At 42.7% G+C, this 25,141-nt stretch overlaps 1 protein-coding gene across 5 annotated transcripts in view; it reads left to right on the forward strand.

Moving 5' to 3' along the window:
- LOC126481363 (uncharacterized transporter slc-17.2-like) overlaps positions 1-25,141 on the forward strand; it is a 643,476-nt gene that overhangs the window by 519,683 nt on the left and 98,652 nt on the right. The window lies entirely within an intron of this gene.

A 25,141-nucleotide genomic window follows, 5' to 3' on the forward strand; every position in this document is an offset into this window, starting at 1 on the left:
GGCGGCGAGCCCTGACGCAATGTATGTCTATAAATCTTTTGAAATGGCAAACACACAAAATATGGCTCTGTGCGTCGGCGTTTGAACTTAAGTACACCCGCCACAGGTTGCTTGCATATAAATCGCATCGGCGTAATCGTTCGTGGCGGCGACCTCGTACCGCGGTGGCCGCTCTGGGAAACGTGGCGGCGTGACTGACGGCGTCCGTATTCGAGTGCGGTCGACCGGATGGCGGCAAATACCGCAATGTCATTGAATGGTCAGCATGTCTCCACTCAGTGCAGTAGTGAACTGTGTTTATTTCCTAAGATTTCTTCCTGTTTGTAAGAGTCAAGGCACCAGGACAATTTCTAATATTTGGTCCCGTCAGTCAGGTAAATTTTTCAAGCTCTTCTTTTATTTTCGGAGACTGCAATAAATGCACAGTTTGAAACATTATTGCAATAAACTTAAGAATTTAATCTACGCCACACAAAAAAAATGTGAATCACCCAGAAGGGAAGGAAGAAACGAACAGCAACTTCATGAGATGAGATGGTTGTTGGATTGGTGCATAAGATGGTAGCGTTTCTCCGTAAGTTTAATAAACACAACAGATGCACATAACAAAGACTTTAGTCATCAGTAATATATTTACCTCCACTATTTACAATATTCTGCCAGCGAACTTTTCGATTCCACATCTGTATAAATCGCGTGGTTTCGTGGCGCACAACTCTTCGAGCCATGTTCTGAGTGAATTTTTATCCGGAAAGGAAGTTCCTTGGGGGTTTTTCGGCAGAGAACGGATAAGATGAAAATCCAAGGGGCAAGATCAGGTGAATAAGGTGGATACGGAATGACGTCCCAATCTAACACCTGTATAGTGTTTTTTGTCAGTCTATCACAATGCACATGGTCGTTATCGTGGAGTAGCATCACTTCACGCTGTATTCCTGGTCGTTATTCTTCGCTGCGTCTGTAAAACGTCTCAGTTGTTGACAGTCAGAGTTAACAGTGATGGTTACACCTCGGGGAAGCAATTCGGAGTACACCACACCGTCGCTGTGCCACCAGATGCAGAACATACTGGTTTTTTGGAAGCGTGCAGGTCTCTGTACGGGAAGTTGCAGTTTTTATTTGGGCTCAACCATTCTGTCTTCTCCTTGTGCCAGCATAAAGACGCAATTTATCGTCACCAGTAACGATACAGGATGAAATCGTGGGTGGTGTTCACGATCCAATTGATGACGAGCAAGCAGGGATGCAAGTATGACCACCCGTTGATTTTTATGATTTTGTCTTAGTGCATGCGGTTCTAGGCGCTTCAATCCAGAACCGCGGTGCTGCTACGTTCGCAGGTTCGAATCCTGCCTCGGGCATGGATGTGTGTGATGTCCTTAGTTTCGTTAGATTTAAGTACTTCTAAGTCTAGGGGACTGATAACCGCACGTAAGTCCCATAGTGCTCAGAGCCATTGGAACCATTCCTTAGTGCATGCGGTACCCATACACCCGATTTTTGAACGTTCGCCAACGCCAGTTCTCGAGTACACTGACGAGGATCAACGCTTAAACTATCTTCGTCAAACCCTGAAGGTCTTCCTCAACGTGGAGACTCACTAATGTCAAAACGACGCTCCTTAGTACGAGAAAACAATTTTCTTGCCGTACTCTGTCCAACGGCATTATCCCCATAGACGGCGCAAATATATTTGGCTGCCTCTGCTGCTGTCATCCCTCTATTGAACTCAGACTACTCTTCCGTTTGAGTTCAATAGAAAGATCTCCAATAGCTCCCCATTTTCTAGCGTCCACAGCTCCACTCACTATCTTCAAATGACAAAATGACATTATGTAAACTCAAATAGCAACAGTTAACTCCAAAAAAGAAAACCTGATAATCAATAAATAACCGGAATACCGAGATGTAAAATAAAAACGCTACGAACTTTTACACCAACCTAGTATTCCGTTTCTTACAGAACTGAGTCAAATTAGCAAATAAGGTATATGATGCTATTTCAGTTATTACAAAATCGAATCAAATTAACAAAAACATTGGCAGCATGACCCTTCTTTCCAGTATGAAGTTGCATTCCCTCTGGTCAGGGTGATTGCTATGATTCGAAAGGTAAGAGTGCCATAAAGCTGTTGTACCATGAGTTAGGCTATCTCACAGCTGTTGTAACTGGTCATTGATGAATTGGATACTGGCACTGGGACAGACATAGCTATCGAAATGGCAACACACTTGTTCCATCGTGGACAGATCTGGCGATCGTGCTGGGCAGTACAGTACCTCAACGTTACTGACAGTTCATAGTGACATGTTGAAACATGTACGTTTTTAATGACGTACCCGGCAGTTCCCGCAACACATCTGTAAGAACGGGAACGGCATGCGAACGTGTATTTTATCTTGTCGCTTATGTGCTCTGTCCTTTAGTGAGCTTTACTGACTGCGAGAATGTAAACTGTAAATAATTTTAAACCAAACGAAAACTGCATGAATTTACGTAGCACAAAACTGAATCTGATGCAACAATACCGATTTGAAATTGGCCCTGGTAATAAAACAAAACTGTGTTTAATGAATGCTGTCCCTGAAATACTAAAATCTCCTATCTTTATCTGCACAAGGGTAACGCTCTTGGCACTGCTCTCTGTTAGTAAGAAGGTCCTACTTTAAATTGTATAGTTATCATACAGCTATTGTGCAAGGCTGTTGCTTAGCATACATTTTAATTAAATCGAATATGACTGAGGCAATAACTTCTTGAGAAAAATAGTTAATCAGGAACGATATGGATCTGGGAACTGGTATTCACTTGTGGTAAGTAGCAATATGGCACTAACTTCAAAACATGTATTCTCACTCCCTGAAAATTAATAATGCTCAAAATTAACACAAATAAACTGATTATACATTAACAATTAGCTTTACAAAATCATTGGACGTGAGTGCTATACATTGTCTCCATTATCACTTAATGAATGCGCGCATTGCATTGGTAGCAACAAAACTTTCTTTACCTTAATTATTTCGAGTATGGTATCTTGCAAATAAAAATCATTACTGCCGGTAACGAGTACGTATATATCCAGAAAACATCAGATATAACAGGTCTTTACACTTAAGAGTCCTCCATATATCCACCTGTCCAAATTAACTCTATATATAACAGTCTGTCTAAAGTTATTCTAAAATATTACCCATAACACCTTGAACCAGCGATCGCTATTGAGCAGCGACACTACTACACAATCGATACTACATTTGACCATCTCTGGTTCAATATAAAATTTTCTTACAAAATTTTGCTCCGTGTGTATATCTTTCAATGTGTTGTGTCTGGACGACCATTCTCCTGTTCAAAGAAGGATCCTTAATACTGTCACTTGACAGATAACACACAAGGATGCAAATTGCCAGTGAAGTACCGTTGTGTCGTCAGAATTCCCACAGTCTCAACCAGCCATAAACCGAGATCATACCAGATGACTCCCCACACCATTACGCCAGAAATAACACCACTGTGCCTCTCCATAACATTGGACTAATTGGCTCTCTCCTCAGATAGCCACCATACTTGCCGACAATGATGACCCTGGGTAGTGCAGAACACTACGCAACACCATTCTTTTGCAGTCTATGCTCCTCGGTCATGGAAGCACTCCAGACACATCCGTCTGTGTTGTGCTGTTAACGGCAACCTACACACGGATCTGTATTTCCCTAGTCTACCTGTTGCTAATCTCCGACAAGCTGTGCAGGATGGCACCGAATGTTAAATGGAGTTCATTACCTGTTCTAGAATGACAGATTCAAAGGAGTTACAATGTGTTTGGAGCACGATATGACAGTCCTCCTTTGTGGTGACGAGGTCGATCAGTACTTTGACGGCAAGCATGCCTACCCTCAAGTTCCTATGCATTCCAACATCATGCCACCGTCACATCCGAATGCCCCACAAATCTGGACATTGCACAGTACCCCTAGTAAGACCTCTGCATTGTGTCAGGGGCTGTTGTGCGTGTCTCACATCAGTACGTGGTAACTCCGTATCTTTCAGTGTCCCTAATGAGATCCCTTACAGTTGCTGAAGAGCCTATCTCACATCAGTATGTGGTAACTCAGTGTCCTTCAGTGTCCCTAGTGAGGCCCCTTGCAAATTGTGTCAGGTGCTGATGAGCCTGTCTCACGTCAGTATATGGTAACTGTGTCCTTCAGCAGTCACTCTTCACGCCCATTATATACCCTACACGACCCTGTAACAACATTAGACACGAACAATAGTAGTGGATTCAGATGGCCATTCTACCTTTCACAGAGAATATCAACTCTAATCAATTTCATACCTGCCGATGGTGTGTTCGTGTACGAAGTTAGAGATCCCACCTTGTCCTCTGACTGCTTCTCTTATTCTGTCAAACAGTGAATATCACATTTGATGGAGGGAAGTTCTTAATGTACTGTTCAAAACATATTCACTGATTAGCGTCGATGTATATTCGTTCTGTTCCTTGTTGCACAAAATTCCCTTGCTTAAATTTTCTTGCCTTTAATATCACTTTTATCTCACTTATTCTGCCCCACTGAAAAAGTGCATAAGACAGTGGTTGTGGAGATCATAAAAGATGCTGTGAAGATCAGACTGCGGGATAAAGGAATACGAATGGTTCGTTCATCTTAAATTTGCACATAACCTCAACATATCTGTAGTTCAGGAAACCAGTAGTTGAACTAAATACAGGATGGTTGTAATCAAATTTTCGCACATTGAGAGGATTCCCGCGAGAAACTTGTGATCGTAGGACAATCAAATTTCAACGAAACTTTTGCAAGGACAAGTGAAGAGAAATAACCCTTTTATTTCAACATGACGGGGTCACATTTGTTAACTGCATGCCATGTTTAACTTCAAGGTTCAAGTCGCTGCTCGGTTTGACGACCAACTGTCCCACGACAACCTGGAACCGCACTAGAGACTGCTCTACTGCTACGCGAAACATATCATGTGGGATGTTGGCTACCTTCCTCGAATTGCTCATCTTTAACCTCCGTGTATTAGTGTCCCGTTAATAAATCCTGTCCTTCAGGTAGTCAAATGTCACAATGGTTCAAATTCTTTGATCTTGGTAGGGATGCAGTTTGGAACAACCGTCCAATGAGTCCGTTTTCTCCAAATGTGTTACGGAGTAACAGAGTTACCTCACGAGCAATGTGTCGATACCTACGAGGACGATCAATACTGTTACTGTTGTTTTGATAACACAGCCTTACGAATAAAAGACTCGCTCATCTTGTCCAGACCCATCCCGATTTTCTGCCACCGTAATGCACACTGATCCTCGTGTTACAACCGTGCGCCACCACCACCGACGCCTATCGGCGAGCCATGGCAGTAAAAATACTAACAACGCGAGTCCTGCAGCGCACAGTCTGAACATCATTCCTATGAAGTTGGGTACCTATACGGTAAATAGTTTTCCGTTTACACTGGCTCAATTAGCAAAAGTTTAATTTTTACCACCCTGTATTTGAAACGATATTTAGTGATTCCAAGGAGAAAATAGGGAATTATGAAAAACTAGAGCTTATATGAGGCAGGTGTACGTTTGTAGACATTACATAGTTTTTCGTTGCGATTTCTTGGTTTACATGTTCATGACACTGTCAAATGCCTATATAAGTTGGGCTTGCACAACATTTTCTCTGCGAATTCTTTTTCAGCCATATGGATGCCTTAAGATGGGTTGTACAACTCTGAAATTGATAAAATATTGTACGTACGAAGAGAGAAAAAGACATCCGACTCTAATAGCCTTACAAACTTCAGCCCATATTACTTCTTGTCTTTATTTATTACTTGTCGTATACATCAGTTAATCACAGATCGTGAATGTCGTGTTCACTGAATTTCATGCCATGAATAATTAACACTGTACACACTATTGTTCTGAAAATCATGAAAAATTGAAGCAAACTATGAATTTATGAATACATCTAACATTGTCATATGTGAAGAAACCTATCGTAAGCTGATAATCAAATTACCTTAAGCAACGAAGTTAAGTAAAAATTGCTATTGTCTTGCTTTTAAAAATCTACAGCTAGTTATACGACATGTAGCAATATAAACACACTAGCTGTGTTTTCAAAACTGTTGCATCGGTCAGAAAATTCTTATTTTGAATCTTCAGGTAAAACGTGTTATCTACATTCTAAACCGAAGGTAAGGACAAATAAATTATATATTGGCAAAAAAATAAGAGTAGGAAATAATGTTTTAAAAGAAAGATTAGTTCGTTGAACGCATCACGCTATCTGTGACGGCAATTGAAATAAAAAACCTGTACAGCGTCATCAAAATTTTATACACTGAAACGTCCATATTATTCTTTTCGTTACATCAGTGACAGTAAGCAGAGATTTGACTATGAATAAGAAGAAGCAAGTAACAAATGTTTGCTTTTGGTTCACAGCACACAAAAATAATATGATTTCTCCAAATAATAAGGTATTCGCAAACATTCCATATAACTTGTACTTGATATCAAAAGAGAAATATAAGATATACTTACAACATCGTCACAGTGTGCAACTTTTACAAACGGTAACGACGGTGTTGTACACTGTTAGTGCATTTACAATGCTATATGTGGTAAGTTAATTCCCAGCAACTATTTAAAATTAAGACAACAGCAACTTTTACATAAATTTATTACTTAAGGCAATTTTTTTGTGGCTTCTCTGTTCTGAGATCTAAAGAGGACGGTTAAGCTACCAAAACTAGTAACCACTTTGTAAAAAAAAATTGATGTTAAATCCGATTGATACAATATACAGAACTTTTTTAACATTTTAAAAAGTTTATATAAATTTTTATAATTTTACATTTGACTATGACTTTATCTCTAGAGTGAGCAATACAAACGTTTCATTGATAAAATAAATACAAAGTTCAAAATTACTGCACTTCTTACTGTCTGTCTGTAATAATGAGATGGTCTCTTAGACCACTGGTTGTCCTTGCGCGATATGTATAAATGCATATATGTCAATTACGCAGCACTCGTGGTGAAGCAAGACACGGTAGAGAGACGTAGTGGCGAGGAGGCGACACGGCCGTCGAGTGCTCATCAGGAACGGCTTTGCGGCTCATATTGCCGGCTCAGACAGCTACGCGGCTAGACCCACATCTTCTGCGGTGGAGGACCGCGGCACACTGCGCACGAAGAATTTTAGTGCACAGGGCCCGCAGCTGAGACTGTGTTCTGCTGCTGGCTACCGATCTTTAGTGACAGAAAATTTCGGCATATCACACAGATACGAGTACGTATTTCGAAACATACACAGCATGATTACTTTAAAAAAAAGCCCGTTCACTGAAAACTGATCCGGAAATCAAATTGGCATTTGGGTTATGTCATTATGCAACAAGTACCAACACAAAAATAATAATTTATCATCTTGGTCATCTCTGTGCCAGGCTGAGAACTTTGCGTATTTCACCTATAGCAATTTAGGTCTCCGACTTTTACCAGAATTATTTTGACAAGATTTTTCCTTATTATTTGATTTCATCCTGTTTGATTGAATCATTGCGCAGAGTTTTGAAACATATACACTGATGAGCCATGACAAACACCACCTACTTACTAGCGTGTTGGTCCATCCTTGAACCGTAGATCTAGTACATCGGAGACTATGCGTGACTTGGCTCCGACAAGTCTTTACTAGGTTCCGGAGGTATGTGGCACGGACCGGTGGTTTGTGGGTCAAGAGCGTCATTAATGGGTTAAAATCATATCAATTAGGTGACCAAGACATCAACGTGAATTCAACACCATACTCGTCAAATAATGTTGCACAATTCTGGCCTTGTGATACATACAGGGTCCTACTGAATGATGCAGTCGTCGTTGGGGAAGACACTGTAGCGCGAGTCTGGCATTCTGACACAGATAGGTAAGGTGCTGGAGGAGGCTATCGTCGTCGGGGGATACATCAAGCACTAAGGAATGCAGGTGGTTCACAGTAACGTTCACGCAGTCCGCAACTGACATGGTGTCTTCGATTGCTGCCATTACTTCTGTGCAAGTCTAGTTGCTAGTCAGACATAGCATAATACTGCCGCCACCGGTTCCGTCCACGACGCAGCGCATGTTTGGAGCAACCGATCTCCTCGATGATGGTACATCCGAACGCAACCGTCGACCAGATGTAACGATAAACGTGGTTCATTCGACGAGGCTACTCCTTTTGAGTGAACCACAGTCAAGTCTTTATGATCCCGTGTCCACTGCAGTCGCAATTGGCCACATTGATGGGTCAAATGGGAGTCCGCCCCAATAACTGAGTGGTCAGTGATGGACTGTTGTTCCAAGGGTCCCAGGTTTGATTCCCAGCTGGGTCGGAGATTTTCTCCGCTCAGGGACTGGGTGTTTGTGTTGTCTTTAAAGAGGCGAAAACAGGAAGGGGATCCAGTCACCTCTCAAATTAACCATGCCAGATCTGACCGTCACCATACCGACCCTGCGCAAATGCCGGACAAGGCACAAGCAAAAGAATAAGAAGAAGAAGAAGAAGAAGAAGGAGATGGGTCAAGTGGGAACACTGGATCAAGCAAGTGCACTGAACAGTATGCTCCGAAACACTTGTAAGAGTACCTGCAGCGGCATTGTTCTCTCTCATCATGTTTCCTACAGATAGCTAACAATTCTGCTTTACAGAGCGGAAAAGCCTCCGACTTCCGTATTCATTGTTGAGGCGTGGCGTCCAACATCTTGTCACCCAGTCGCTGTTTCAGCCTTCTAGAACCACTTTCCATAGATGCTAACGGCATTGGCAGACGAACAGTGGAGGATGAAAGTAACTACTGCATGATGTGTCACAGCCGAGTAATATAGCTCGAACAAATTTTGACTTTACACGGAAATAAATTCTGTAGTATTATACAGTATAGAGCAGCACAGAAGGCAACTGAAAGAATACGCAATGAGACAAACAGAAACGAAACCTTAATTCTGAGACAATTATTATACTAAAGTACCACTATTCATGGTAGTTCCTTGGACATTACAACAAGCAGGAAATGGTTCCTAAGATAATGTATAACCACAGCGGACGACAGTGCTTACTCTGCAACGTGCTACTCACCAGTCGCAAGGCTGGCAAGGAGTTCTTGTGGCAGGGCGTTCCAGTACTCTACCATTTTTACATTTTTTTACATCTACACAATTACTCTAGAATTCACAGTTAAGTGGCTGGCAGAAGGTTCATCCAACTACCATTAAGTTATTTCTCTACCGTTCCACTCTAGAACGTCATGAAGCAAAAACGAACACTTAAGGGGATCCGGAGGTGGTCAAATCCAAAAAATTACGATTTTTTTTGCTACCGAAAATTAATTGGACTATTCCTCTTTAATGTAAACTTTGAATTATTATTCTACTCGCCCTAGAAGTGGAGTTATTACCATTTTCCCCCACGCCTGCAGAGGAAATGGGTGGCCGCTGAATGCATTTAACACCCTCTAGTGACTTCCTGGCGAACTGCTTGGAATTTTCTCTACCTGTTACGCATACAACGCCTTATGTTACGCATACAGCGAGTGTGCAAGGGTTGGCTACATTGTTTTCTGTGACAAATGAAGCGCTAAGAGCGCGGAACATCGTCTCTTTGCTGTTTACCGTTTCGAATTAGTTCAGTGTTGCACCTGTTGCTGGTAGTATTATACTTCTTGTGTAAAGCGTTGTTCTGGTTACGATGCCACGTTTTAGTAACCGTGTATATAAGAAGAGGAAGAACGTAGGGAAAAGAAAATTAACACTAATACCGAGTTGCGATACTACAATTACTGAGACAGTGCGTTCTTCTGCTAAGCGACACATGGCGGGCCATAGCCCTGTGACATCTTCTAGCAAGAAGCTGACTGGTGGAAGTGACAGATTTCGTGAATATGTTAGTGACAGAGATGATATTTTTCATGACTTAGCATAGCCAGAATTGTTACACAAATGTCTACACGGAAAGACGCAGAATCCTAATAAGAGCGTAAACAATTTGATTTGGAAAGTGATTCCTAAAACGGTGTTTGTAAGCATAAAAACACTGCACTTTGGCATTTATGATGCAACGCAACCTACAACCAAGGGAACAGTGTGAAGTGTGAAGCTCTGAAGGCATTAGGATTTACAGCTGGGGTGAACACTGCACGAGCACTAAGAAATATTGACAGAGAAAGGATAAGAGGAGCAGAAAGAAGAGAAAGGCATATAAAGTATGATGGAACAACAGGCCAGGAAAGAAGACAGAAGAGGAAGCTTTTGGAGGATGAAGAAGAAGACCCTGATAATCTATCCTGTAGTGCAGGAATGTATTGAGAAACTTTGATAGCCATTTCCTGTAAATTAGAATTTTTCGAATATAAGGAACATTTTCTCAAAATCCACTCAAGCTAGAGAGATGAAATTTTTATACAGCACTCCTAGTGGTCAAACGTACATTGTAACACAGCCATTTGGCAATATGTTCAGTAGTTTCATTTCAGTTTAATTTTAAAGCAATTATTTGTAAAAAAATTTGGGTCATTAATAAAAAAAAATAATTGGAAGGAAACTAGAAAAGATACTCCAAAATCCCTCTGTCATAACTGCAATACTAAACCACTCTATATGTAAAAAAAAATCAAATTTTTCTATTTGGTAGTTTATTCATAAATGTTCCTCAAACTTAGTGATTTTAACATGGGCAGCATAGGCACCTCCGGCTCCCCTTAAATCTTTCCATGTGAGCTCTGATCTATTTTATTGGTATCATCATTTCTCCCTATTTATGTGGGTGCCAACAAAATATTTTCACACTCTGAGGAGAGCCTGCCACAGCGAAAGACGCCTTTCTTTTAATGATTGCCACCCCAATTCGCTTATCACATCAATGGCACTCTCTCCCTTATTTCGTGATAATACAAAACGAGCTGCAGTTCTTTGAAACTTTTCGATGTCCTCCGTCAGTCCTATGTGATCCTATGTGATGAGGATCCCATACAGCACAGTAATACTCCAGGAGAGGGCGGACAGGTGCAGTGTAAGCTGTTTCTTTGTAGACCTGTAATATTTTTAAGTGGTCAGACAGCATTATCTATGTGAGCATTCCAAAGTACGCTATTCGTAATTGTAATCCCAAAGTATTTAGTTGAGTTTACAGCCTTTAGAAATCCGTGATTCATCACTTAACAGAAATACAGAGGATTCCTTTTAGTGTTCATGTGGATGACTTCACCCTCCTTACGATTTAGGGTCGATTGCCACCATCGCGGTTGACAGCTGTTGTATGGTCGTTGGTATATGTGGGAGTGCTCAATACGTCTCTCCAATGCATCTCATACGTTATGGAAGGGATTTAAGACGGGGGAACGGGAATGGCAGTTCATTCGCCGAATATCCCTCGTTCTAAGAGCTTATCCGTCTGAACTGTTCGATGCTGTTGCATATCGTCATTCGTAAAAATGATGTCACCCCAGAAACGCATATATAGCTAAGGAGTACAGTATCACAATGACGTTGATCAGTGGCTGTGCAGAGTTCAAAGATTTGGAGGTTAGTGCACTCATGGAACATTATACCTTCCATATCCTAGCACACAGCAAACCAAAACAACCATACACTCGTGTCCAGAATTAAAGCACCACTAGAAAAGTTTGTAATGTTGCGTTTACTTTGCCAAAAAACAGTGTAAGCAGGTGATAATAAAGTAGAAACAATGTAATGAATACAGAACGCAAATAACTGCAACATGCATAACGGAAGACAAAAATTTTCTTCGTTATTTACAACTTAACGGGTTTGTACACACATTCTGACAACTGGTTAATGTGCTCAGTATGAGGTGTGACCACCTCTGGCAGCAGTGCAGGCCTGACAACGACGGGGCATGCTGTGAGTGATGTCATCAGTTTGATGTTAAGGCAGAGACGCCAATTTTCTTGCAGAGCTGCTAACATTCTTGGATAGTGGTTGGCGAATGTTGACGTGATGCAAGCCGTCTTCCTCGTGCACCCCAGACATGCTCTATGGGATTCAAATCGGGATAGCGAGGAGGCCACGCCATGAGTGCAATATCTTCTATTTCCAAGAAAACAACCACCCGTACTCGTCGAACATTATCGACCGTCAGTACGACATCTGGGCCCACAGTACTTCGCAACAACCGCAGATGAGGCCCCAAGATCTCTTCACGATATCTGACAGCAGTTAATCCTTGCCGATTCGCCCGTACAATTTCGTGGAGAGGGGTTCGTGTGGTCAACATAATCCCTGCCCACAGCATTATGGATCCTCCCCGATATCGGTCACTTTCCACAATCTTTGGGTCCCGAAATCGTGTTCCACGTTCCCTCCAGATGTGAATCAATCTAGAATCACTGTCCACACTAAATCGGGACTCATCTGTGGAAACAACATTGGCCATTTCTTCGACCGTCGAGGTGGCACTTTGATGGCTCCACTATAGACGTTCCCCTCTGTGAAGATACGTCATATGTACACATACAGAGTCTTCGACAATAAAGGCCACTCTGCTGAAGCCTTCTGCACACCCTTTGCCTTGATACAGCACGTCCAGTGGGTGCTGCGAGCTCACATGCCAGTTGCCGTGGAGCACTAAGGTGGTCATGTCGTGCCCTTACAGCTAAATAACGGACCTATCTTCTGAAGTCACACGTGGTCGGCCCCGCCCTACTCTACGGAATACAGTTTCCGTTTCTATAAACTGTCGCCACATCGGAGAAACAACAGAACGATTCATTTTAATCCTCCGGGCCAAATCAGTTTGTGACTGTCCTGCTTCCTTTCTTACCACGGCCCTCCACCGCAGAGCGTCTGATAGGCATCTTCTCTGTGCCTTACTGCACCATCTGTGACTGTATACAGCGATTGTGGATGTGGGGCTACACGGCAAAAACTCCCTCTTTTCATAGGTGCCCTGACGTCATCATCATGGTTATCCGTTGACTGAAATACCATCTTCTGTGCAGAACACGACGTACGGACATCTGGTTGACAGTTGGTATGATTATATTTTTGATTAGACACAGGACGGGGTAATAGTGATTTGTTGATCTAATTTCGGACAACAGTGTATATTCACCTCTCGCAACGTGAGGGTACATTCAGAATCACTACTCAGACTGAACGTGCTCTCATCCGAGAAGAGCAGAGCATGCGACCTCACTGCTCGATGGTGCAGTTCCTAAGCACATGGGACCATCGACGACGGTACTACCGATGTGAGGGTGTGAACACAAACTACTGGTTGTAGAGCAAAGAGACCATCCCCACACTGTCGACGTGGCACAGTGTAGAGCGACATCCCATTCTTCGCAGTCCTGTTAAATGTGGTTGCAATTGCACCCGCTGTTTGGCGTGGTTTCCTTCTTGCCTGATGCATGTGACCTTGGTCGACCACCTCCTCCCCTACGGGCAACAACACCTGTGGTTGGGAATCTCCCCACGCATGTGAAACTAATATGTAAGCAATATCAAGTTCCTGGGCTACACTCATCATACATCGTCCTTCTAACAGTTTCCTGATGATTCTTCTGTTTGTGAAGTCACTCAAAATTTGTCTCCGAGGCATGTCCTGATGAAGAACACCACCGCAGTGTACAGTAACTGCTCGCTGATTGACACCTACTACCTTTTACAGCTGCTTCAACTGCCTCGTGTTACGGGCCCAGCCTCATTTGACGCTGTAGTGAAACTGTCCTCACGCCACGTGACTTCCAGCTTTCTGCTCACCAGTGGGAGACCTCCGGCCACATACTCCCCACTTTCACTGTTTTCCAACGAGTTATTAATATGTTATTTTGTTTTATCTATCTTATCCTTATGTTTATCAGAGCACTGTACTTTTCCTCACCGCGTCACGCGTCCACAACGCCGCCAGGCAGCATTCATTCTCGTGTTGGACAGCGGACATAATATTTTGGCTCATCAACGTCCATTGTGAGAAATCATTTCGAAGTCAAAGCTTCTAGTTACGCATGTGCGTCTTTCCGCAGAGAAATTATTTTTATGGATGACAATATGCGACCACATCGAACAGTCCAGACGGATCAGCTCTTGCAACGATAGGATATTCGGCGAATGTATTGGTTTTCCCGTTCTCCCCGACTTAAGTCCCATCCAGCACGTGTGGGATGCGTTGGAGAGGACTGCAGCACGCCCGCACACACATCAAAGACCATCCAGCTGTTGTCAATCGCGACGGTGGCAATCGATTCTAAATCATCAGAAGTGTGAAGTCGACCACATGATCACTGAAAATAATAGGCTAAATTTCAATTTAAAGGCTGTAAGCTCAACTAAATACTTAGGGATTGCAAATACAAATAACTTAAATTGGAATGGATAATGCTGTGGGGAAAGCGTACGAAAGACAGAGATTTATTGGCTGAACACTTGCAAAATATAACAGATCTACTGAAAGACTGATTACACTACGCTTTTCCGCGCTTTTCTGGAGCATTGCTATTCTGTGTGGGCTCCGCAACACATAGGACTGACGGAAGACATCGAAAAATTTTAGAAAACGGCAGCTCTTTTTGCACTATCACGAAATAAGGGAGAGAGCGTAACGGATATGATATGGGGATTGGGGTGGCAACCATTTAAAAAAGGCGTTTTGCGCTGGGGCAGGACTTTCGCATGAAATTTCAATCACCAACTTCCCGCTCAGAGCGTGAAAATATTTTGTTGGCATCCACCTACATGGGGAGAAAAAAATCATAATAATAATAAAGGAGAAATCAGAGCTCACACACAAAGATATAAGTGTTCGTTTTTCCCGCGCGTTTCTCGAGAGTGGAACGGTAGAGATACAGCTTAATGGTGGTTCGATGAACCCTCTGCCAGGTACTTAATTGTGAATTGCGGAGTACTCATATAAATGTAAAAGAAAAAAAGTAAGAGTGGTAGAGTACAGGCAAGCAATGCATTAATTTCCTTCTCGGCAGTTTTCTCTTAGCTGCTCGACAGATTGTAAGGTAAGATTAAATCTTCACTTATTAATAGTGTTTTGTGGACAGAACAAGTAAATTTTTCAATGTTGCCGGCCGAAGTGGCCGCGTGGTTCTGGCGCTGCAGTCTGGAACCGCGAGACCGCTACTGTCGCAGGTTCGAATGCTGCCTCGGGCATGGATGTGTGTCATGTCCTTAGGTTAGTTAGGTTTAACTAGTTCTAAGTTCTAGGGGACTAATGACCGCAGCAGTTGAGTCCCATAGTGCTCAGAGCCATTTGAACTATTTTTTTTCAATGTTTTTGAGTCGTACTGAAATCCGAGTCCATCGTACTGCCACGAATCCTCCAGGGGACGTAAAATAGGTTGCAAAATACTTGTGTATATTGACAGCGGATACAGCTCTAGCCTGATGTTCAATGTCTATACTCTGCAGTGAACATTCATAAGCCATATCTGTAAAGCTGATTCCATCTCTTCTGCACAGAAAATTGTGGAGCACAATACGTGCTTTGATTATTGCACCCCAGAAATCGATGGTAACATCAAGAGGTCTATGGAAAATACGCCATTTGTTCCCCAGTATGCCAAATGTGCATTCAACCATACGACGAGCAGTTGCATGTTTACCGTTGAAAATTTTCTTTAATGAGGTTAGCAAATGGACGCAAAATGTGCCTCGATAAACCAAAAGCTTAATCAGAAAGCAAACAAAAAGGCATTGGTTTGCCTTCTGGATCGTTAGGCAATGTTCGGTTGTTCGCTATGCTCGGAAGGTTACGTTGAAGCTTTTTGGTCATATTCGAATTATTAAAAACTGAGGAATCACCTGCTGCTCCATTTGAACTAACATCTATGAAGACAAATTGACATTCAGCATCGTCTCATGCCATCAACATCACAGAAAAGAATTTTTTTATAATTATAAAATTCTGAGCCAGAACTTTGAGGTTATGTTATTCGAATATGTTTTCCGTCAACAGCACCTACGGTTTTGGGGAAATGGGTGTTCTTATAGAACTGTTCAGTAATGTGCAACCACTCTTCTTCACATTTCTCTGGCATAAACATAGGCTGCAAAACATTCCATATTCCAGTGCACGTTGCTTTCACTATTTTGCGGATTGTGCTAGCACCAATCAAGTAGTTGTATGAAAGATCGTTGAAACTTGATCCAGTTGACCGGTACCTGTAAAGAAGTTATAATACACTCCTGGAAATGGAAAAAAGAACACATTGACACCGGTGTGTCAGACCCACCATACTTGCTCCGGACACTGCGAGAGGGCTGTACAAGCAATGATCACACGCACGGCACAGCGGACACACCAGGAACCGCGGTGTTGGCCGTCGAATGGCGCTAGCTGCGCAGCATTTGTGCACCGCCGCCGTCAGTGTCAGCCAGTTTGCCGTGGCATACGGAGCTCCATCGCAGTCTTTAACACTGGTAGCATGCCGCGACAGCGTGGACGTGAACCGTATGTGCAGTTGACGGACTTTGAGCGAGGGCGTATAGTGGGCATGCGGGAGGCCGGGTGGACGTACCGCCGAATTGCTCAACACGTGGGGCGTGAGGTCTCCACAGTACATCGATGTTGTCGCCAGTGGTCGACGGAAGGTGCACGTGTCCGTCGACCTGGGACCGGACCGCAGCGACGCACGGATGCACGCCAAGACCGTAGGATGCTACGCAGTGCCGTAGAGGACCGCACCGCCACTTCCCAGCAAATTTGGGACACTGTTGCTCCTGGGGTATCGGCGAGGACCATTCGCAACCGTCTCCATGAAGCTGGGCTACGGTCCCACACACCGTTAGGCCGTCTTCCGCTCACGCCCCAACATCGTGCAGCCCGCCTCCAGTGGTGTCGCGACAGGCGTGAATGGAGGGACGAATGGAGACGTGTCGTCTTCAGCGATGAGAGTCGCTTCTGCCTTGGTTCCAATGATGGTCGTATGCGCCGTGCAGGTGAGCGCCACAATCAGGATTGCATACGACCGAGGCACACAGGGCCAACACCCGGCATCATGGTGTGGGGAGCGATCTCCTACACTGGCCGTACACCACTGGTGATCGTCGAGGGGACACTGAATAGTGCACGGTACATCCAAACCGTCATCGAACCCATCGTTCTACCATTCCTAGACCGGCAAGGGAACTTGCTGTTCGAACAGGACAATGCACGTCCGCATGTATCCCGTGCCACCCAACGTGCTCTAGAAGGTGTAAGTCAACTACCCTGGCCGGCAAGATCTCCGGATCTATCCCCCATTGAGCATGTTTGGGACTGGATGAAGCGTCGTCTCACGCGGTCTGCACGTCCAGCACGAACGCTGGTCCAACTGAGGCGCCAGGTGGAAATGGCATGGCAAGCCGTTCCACAGGACTACATCCAGCATCTCTACGATCGTCTCCATGGGAGAATAGCAGCCTGCATTGCTGCGAAAGGTGGATATACACTGTACTAGTGCCGACATTGTGCATGCTCTGTTGCCTGTGTCTATGTGCCTGTGGTTCTGTCAGTGTGATCATGTGATGTATCTGACCCCAGGAATGTGTCAATAAAGTTTCCCCTTCCTGGGACAATGAATTCACGGTGTTCTTATTTCAATTTCCAGGAGTGTATATATATATATATATATATATATATATATATATATATATATATATATATCGATCGTTGAAACTTGATCCAGTTGACCGGTACCTGTAAAGAAGTTATAATATATAATAACTTCTTTACAGAAGTTATATATATATATATATATATATATATATATATATATATATAAGTTATAATTTATGAAGTTTCGTAAATTATTTAAATTAACTGAATTACAATAGTTTTCATTTTTATATCATGAAAATAAATTAAAATCTACAGCAATGTCAAGCGTTTCAATTTATTGTCTTTGTTTCCTAGGAACGTTAGTACAACGAAAATGGAAAAATATGAGGACATGCTTTGCACGAGAATTGCGTGAACAAAAATCGGCTAAGCCAGGACAACCAGTCTGAAAGCGCCGAAAGTACAAATTTTACGATCAACTTTTATTTCTTCTACCAACCGTAGAAGTACGTGAAAGAAGTGGAAATGCTGAACCAGTAGTTAGCAATGAGGAACCTGAGGAAACAGAGAACGTTCAAAGGCCACCCATTGTTCGTTCTCCGCATACCTCCTACAATCCAAATAAGAAGAAGAAGAGTTAGAAGGAACGTTACTCGATATGCTTCGAGAGAAGAAAGAAACTTACATCATTAATGGATGACACTGCAACACATTTTGCATTGTCTCTTGTACCTGTGCTGAAAGCAGTACCCACACACCGAATGATCGATGCACAAATTGAGATTCTTGAGGTAATAAGACGTATCCAGAACACGTGTCTACCAAATGACACACGTGATGGTTTCAGTAGTGGAGTTCGATATTCTAGCTTCTCCACCCTTGCGCGGGTGTTTACTGCGACATCTATGTCTGACAACCAACCTACCGCTGGAAACAGCTCGTACACCGTCCTTACTACTCCTCATGATTGCGACAGTGTAAACTCATACTTGACTAATTTTTCTGTGCCTTCAGGTAGATCAGGAACTAGGTACGATGTCACTAGACGCAACAGAGTTTAAACTTTATACCTGCACTCATTTTCTGCCGTTTCAATCACACATATTTTATACAAAATGTAACGATTTCTGTTATTAACTGGATTTCTCGAATAATAAATAATATCAGACTGAATAAAAAATGTGTAATTTCATGCAACCTGCCTTAATGTAACACCGAGCCTTTCTTCTGGTGGAATCGCCAGTCGCATATTTGTATTTTGGTAGGTGATAGCAGGTCCCAGAACTGTGACTAGCTCGTCAAATGACGGTACATACGTGTGGAAATAACTGAAGAATTTCTCTGGGTAACATCTTACCTTTTGAAACATTAATGTGAATTTCCTTTTATTTAGTCTTTCAGACATAAGCTGGTGAATCAATACTTCCTGTCCCGTTGTTTTGTCGTTTGTCGAATGATGAGAGCACAAACCACTGCAATCTCAAAACTGCACTGGTTGACTGCACTACAAAAACCCTTGGAAATGGGTTCGCTGTCAGAAAACGGTTGCTCATCGTGTGCGAGCTCTCAAAAACCGAAGCAACAGGAAAACAAGAAAGACGAAATGGTTGCGCGACAGTAAGTCTCCCGTATGCGCCCGCCCTAAGCGCTTTGTTTCATGTGCGCGAGGTGTTTGGATAGAATCTCACCAACGGTGATTTATTTTTCATTCCCACTTAACTCTAACAACAGATTTGTTATAACCGTGAGAAGTATCAATTCCTAATACTTTATTTATTATTTTCCTAAACTTTGACATGAGAAAGGAGAAAAAGTATTTTTCTTAAGGAGAAATGAAAAACGGATGCACGAGAACTTTTTCAATCAAATCGGTGTAGGCATTTTATTTGTATCAGTGTATCTAGATTTGCGATAAGTATAATGTGCAAACTATGCAGCACTGCATGAATCGGGATGATACTGATCATACACACACGGAAAACAATAATTATCACGACATATAACAGATGTAAGGAACGCCGAATTTTTTACGTGTCCACTTTTTTTTCAATGTGTCTGTTGCAAAACAAACTTGGTTACATTCATAAACGGTTATCGATGGTCACAGAATTTCGTGGCGTTCTACGCATATCGAAGCATAGCACCAAATATTGATGCAAGCAACTCATAAAAATAAATAGCACCAGCAGCGAGATTCAATCCAGAGACCTTGCGATTATGAAACTGAGTGCTTACTCGCTCGGATGCGAACTCTTTGAGTACTACCGATCATGCAAAGTATAAAAGCAACCTAAACTTTTCAATCTCGATTTTATCGAAAACAGTTGAGAGTTGCGTCTTCCTACTTACACTTGTTGAAGTCCTTGTCATGCCATACACACCCTGGCCATATGAGTCAAACCGCCGAGAGGAAGTTAGTATGGTCCCCTTTAAGCGGAAATGTAACTGGAGCTACGTTACCTTGCAGAAAACAGTGTGCCTCACAACACCACTATTCACTTAGTTACGCAGCAGAGACTTCTCAAAAAGGAATTTATTTGTTGGGCAGAATATGTGAAACATATGCGTTAGGGATATTAACAGGGAAATGAAAAACAATGACTTTAAAGGGAAAAGTCCTCGAAAGGTCAAAAATTCGTGTTAATAGAAAAATATGGGAACAAGTTTAACACACGAAATTTCTAAGGCTTGACACTGCTAGTGAATGTGATAGAGATGAAGAGAAGAAAGCAGTGAAATTCTGAAATATGTTTAGAATGACAAATAGCTGGCTGCAAAACAAAACACGGAAAGAGAAAACATTGAAATTTTGTACGACCGTGGCTATTCCTGCTTTATTGTGTGGAAAGGAGTCATGGGTCACATGTAAACAACAACAGAGAAGAATTCAGGCAAGACAAATGAGACTCCTCGGAGCAGTAGACTGATGTAGTCGATTAGACAGAATTTACAACAGTGATATTGAGAATAAAGTGGACGACCATAAACTGGGAAATAAAATCAAAGAATACAGAACGAAAGTGAATTAACACATTTACGGGAAGAGGAGCCAGAGATTGCCTCTGAAAGTCATATGGTACACACCTAAGAAGAGAAGGAGGGAGAAGGCAAATGCCTAAGGCTTGAAGTGTAGAAGAAGATAATAACCAAAAATGTTGCAATTTCTCAGATGGTTAAGGCAAGCAATGAAGAGAAGGTTGAGAGTTTCAAGCAGAAGTATTGGTAAAATGATAGAATAAGTAGGATTATGGGTGACTATTTGGAAATGTGTTGGAGTGAAGGAGAGAGACGATTAGCAAGGCACTCAGCAAAACGTATCACGTTTGGTCAAGTCGCCAGCAAGAATGGTCACGCACTGCGAGTCCAGCAGCTGTGTGCGGTAGCGACTGAAGTAGGATCTGCGGCGAGTGCGGAGTACATGCATTTTTCATGCGGCAGGTCGAAGGCTGCAGGTAGCGAGACGACGGGGAGAAACGCGACTGGAAAAATGTTCGCTGGTCAGGTGGGCAACAGGGAAGTTATGCGCTTGTGCGATATACGTTTCAACGAATGCCGCAAAATTCGTTTATGAAAACAAATTACGATGCCGTCACAATACCCATGGGCATTGCGTCACAGAAAAAGGAAATTTGATATGTGTTTTTCTCGTTGCAAGCCTGCCCTTCCTAGTACGTGTGTAAATTGTATCGTCGCACACCAGGCAACCCACAGCTTGCAACATTTTATAATCTTTGCATTTTATAGAGAAAAAAATCTGATTTTTTATCGTCTGTGCTATCCCAGCAGTCCAAAGCTTCAATCAGCCGAAACCTCTTTCCAGCTTCCTGTAATTTTACGGTGGTCCTCCCTAGCCAAATTGCGACGCTGAGGAAGGATTTGGTGGAGAACTGAGAATTTTTTAGACACAATCACGGGAGTGTTACACTGTAATGAAAATTAAATTAAAACTGCTCTACATATCGGCACTTAGTCTCGGTACTCTGGATAAATCCTTGTCAACGGAACCCCCTTAGCACTTTTCCTTTGTAAGCAGCACAACACACAAATAGGAGTCACCTTTTTATCTCCTTCTGCAATCAGCACTTATTCTTTGAGCAATACAATAACAGTTCTGTGGAATCGATAGTTCCGATGCGACAACGTATGTGCACGCTCGTAGGTTGCCACTACGAGAGCGGACCAACTACGCCGACCACAGAGCCCTCTAGCCGATGCTGTTGAGCTCAACGAGTGCCGCTCTGCTTTCTCCCCATTTATCAAGAGCACACGGCCTGGATACGTCGCTTTGTACTACTTATGATGGTAATACGGCTTCGCACCTACGTGCTCATCATCGCAAAGTTATGTAGCCACTTATTAACTTGTTTTTGCCTGTAGTAAATTTGCTTTTATTTTACACGCTGTACCGAAGTGCTTTACCTCACCTGCTCCTACTCTCTTCCTTCACTTGACCTATTTTGCAGATCACCGGAGCAGACCCACGCGCCGCCTTCCAGGCGGGATACAAAAAAGGTCGTTATTAGGTTTCGTGCGGAAAAAGAGTCCCAGACGAATAGTTACATCCAGAGAGCAGCAACAGCGCATCTGTGTCATTATTTACTTCCTCGATGTTCCCAGAAACAGGTTTCTTGCAGAGCACAGATCATTGCAGTACTGCGCTCCCCATCATTGTTTAGCTCGCGAATAGGTTTCAGCGGAGTCCCACGTTAAAAACTGTACACAGCAGCAGTCCCTCGTTTAGGAGGCAAAAATGTACAGCACCTCTCCATCGTGGCTTGGTCCGCATGCAGTATACTAGTCCCGGTTTCTAACTGGCTTCTTCCTCTACCGTAGTACTGATGCCTTTAGTTTGAAGAGGACTGTATCCCTGCCCTAAAGGCCGGGCACTGGCTCAATCTCCTCTGTCCAGATACCCTATGTTCAACATGGAGTCAATCCTCCAGAATAGGAAATTAATACGCAAATTTAATGATTGGATATGGCAATCACCGACGTCTACCTTAACCATATTTTTACTCTCATCTCAAGCAGGAAATTAATTTAAATTGGCTGAGTTATTATTTTAACGGAGTCTCATTATGGTATGTGGCAGCTTTGACGAAAATGGCCCCATAACATACATGAACATCTGTACACATTATTCATAAGCCACCGCATGGTGCATGGCGGAGGATACCGAGTACCACTACTAGTCATTCCCTCTCATGTTGCACTCGCAAATGGAGAGAAAGAAAAGCGACTGTCTATTTGCTTCTATACAGTCCTAACTTTTATCTTGTCTTCGCGGTCCTTGCGCGAAGTGTATGTTAACGGCAGTAGAATCGTTCTGTAGTAAGCTTCAGATGCCGGTTCTCTAAATTTTCTCAACAGCGTTCCTCGAAAAAAAAAAAAAAAAAAAGGAAGTCACCTTCCGTCCAGGGACTGCTATTTGGGTTCATGAAGCATACCTGTAATACTTGCTTGTTGATCGAACCTACCGATAACGAATCAAGTAGCATCCCCCTGAATTGCTTCCACGTCTTCATTTAACCAGATTGTTGTTGTTCGAACCTATCTATAACGAATGTAGCAGCATTCCCCTGAATTGCTTCCACGTCTTGATTTAACCAGACTTGGTGGGGGTCCCAGTAGTCAAGAATGGATCGGAATAGTTAATTATGTGATCTCCTTTATAGATAAGATACACGTCCTAGAATTGTCTAGATACACCGAAGTCGACCATCTTTTCTCCCTACCGGACTTCCGTGCTCGTTCCATTTTCCGATGCTTCGCAACGTTGTATCTATATATTTAATCGTTGTGACTTTGTCAATCAGCGTGTCCGTAATATTGTATTCGAACATTAAAGGTTGTTTTTCCTACTCTTTTTAACAGCGTCATCAGAAAACAGTTGAAGATGAAATGGATAAGTGGGGTATCCAACTGCCCGGCGCCAGGCCTAACTGGAAAAACAAAAGAAACTTTGGTGAAAAAGAGTCATATTTTTTGTGAAATGTTCTGTCTAAAACCAAGAAATAAAACAGTTTAGAGTAACATATGACATGCCATTGAATGATGCTCGAAACCATGAACAACAAATGAGGTGCCGATTGAGAATTTAAAGTTCAGTGTTTAACTTAGAATCTTAGCTTTACATAGCAATACTATCTCAACTGCCAAAATACACTGACAGAAAAAAATCGCAACACCAAGGATGCGTTATGTGACACTAACGAAAATTGGTAGGCGAGCTTTTACACCTGAAAGACAATGTCTAACTATGAAAACAAACACTCCAAAGCGACATTTCACGTACGTCACATCCAATGCAAATCTGTAACACAATCATCTGTGTGGCGTGCTTATAATTAGGTATTATTTATATTTTAGGACAATTAATCTGTAAAAAAAACACGCACCACAAGTTGTAATGAAATCATGAAAACCGTCTGAAGATGAATCGTAATGATTCGAAACCGGTAACGGTACCTTTTGAATAAAGGAACTGAAAATAAACTTGTGGCTGGTTGCTGTCTCAACACCATCAACATTTGTCTTCAAATAACAGCCACGGTCTCCAACCATGTCATCATGTGACAAAATTGCAATGTCTATTCAGATTTCGAACCAGCACCATAAGAGTGGCGTCGCTGTGAAGATGCAAATCAAGTTTGCTTTAAATACAACTGTCGTGAACGTTAGCTCCCTTTGAGATTGGAAATGGTGCTGTTAGTCAAGAATGCCCTTAAGGCGGCAAATTGGCAGCGGCGACCGCGAGAATGTGCATCTCAAGAAGACCGCGCTCCTGATGGTCGCGTGATATTACCGACAGGGAGAAACATAGTGTTCAGTGTATCGCTCTGGCTCATCACATTGCATCTGTAGCAGCAATTTGAGCAGCAGTTGGCACCATAGTGACACAACGAAGTGTTAGCAACCGGTTACGTCAAGGCCAGCTCTTACCCAGGTGTCCCGTAGCGTGCGTTCCACGTAGGGAGAAGGCCAGCTGAGGACCTGCACCTAACTGGTCTGCAGTCTAGACACACTGGATCTAAAAGTGTAGTTACGTCTGGAGTACGATTTTGTATAACAGAAGGAGCACTTTCGTAGTCATCTCACGCTCCCTGACTGCAAAATTGTACATCAGTCTAGTGATCCGACCTGTTATGCTGCCATTTATGAACAGCATTATATGGCGTGTTTACCAACAGGATAACGCTCGTCCACATACCGTTGTTGTAACCCAATATGCTCTACCGATTGTCGACATGTTACCTCGGACTTTTCCATCAACAAATTTGCCTCCAATAGAGCATTCATGGGACATCATTGGATGACAACTTCTTCATCCACGAACAGTGTTAACCGTCCCTTTATTGACTGACTAAGTGCACCAGGCATGGAAATCCATACCACAAACTGAGATCCGGCACGTCTACAACACAAAGGATGCAAGTTTGCGTGCTTTCATTCAAAATTCTGGTGGCTACACCGGTTGTTAACCTACCAGGATTTCACATTTGCAATGTCTTATCTCGAGCTTACATCAGTATGTGACCTTGCAACGTAAATCACTTAGATATGTTTCATA

The sequence above is a fragment of the Schistocerca serialis genome, chromosome 5, assembly GCF_023864345.2.
Source record: "Schistocerca serialis cubense isolate TAMUIC-IGC-003099 chromosome 5, iqSchSeri2.2, whole genome shotgun sequence".
NCBI classification, from domain to species: domain Eukaryota; kingdom Metazoa; phylum Arthropoda; class Insecta; order Orthoptera; family Acrididae; genus Schistocerca; species Schistocerca serialis.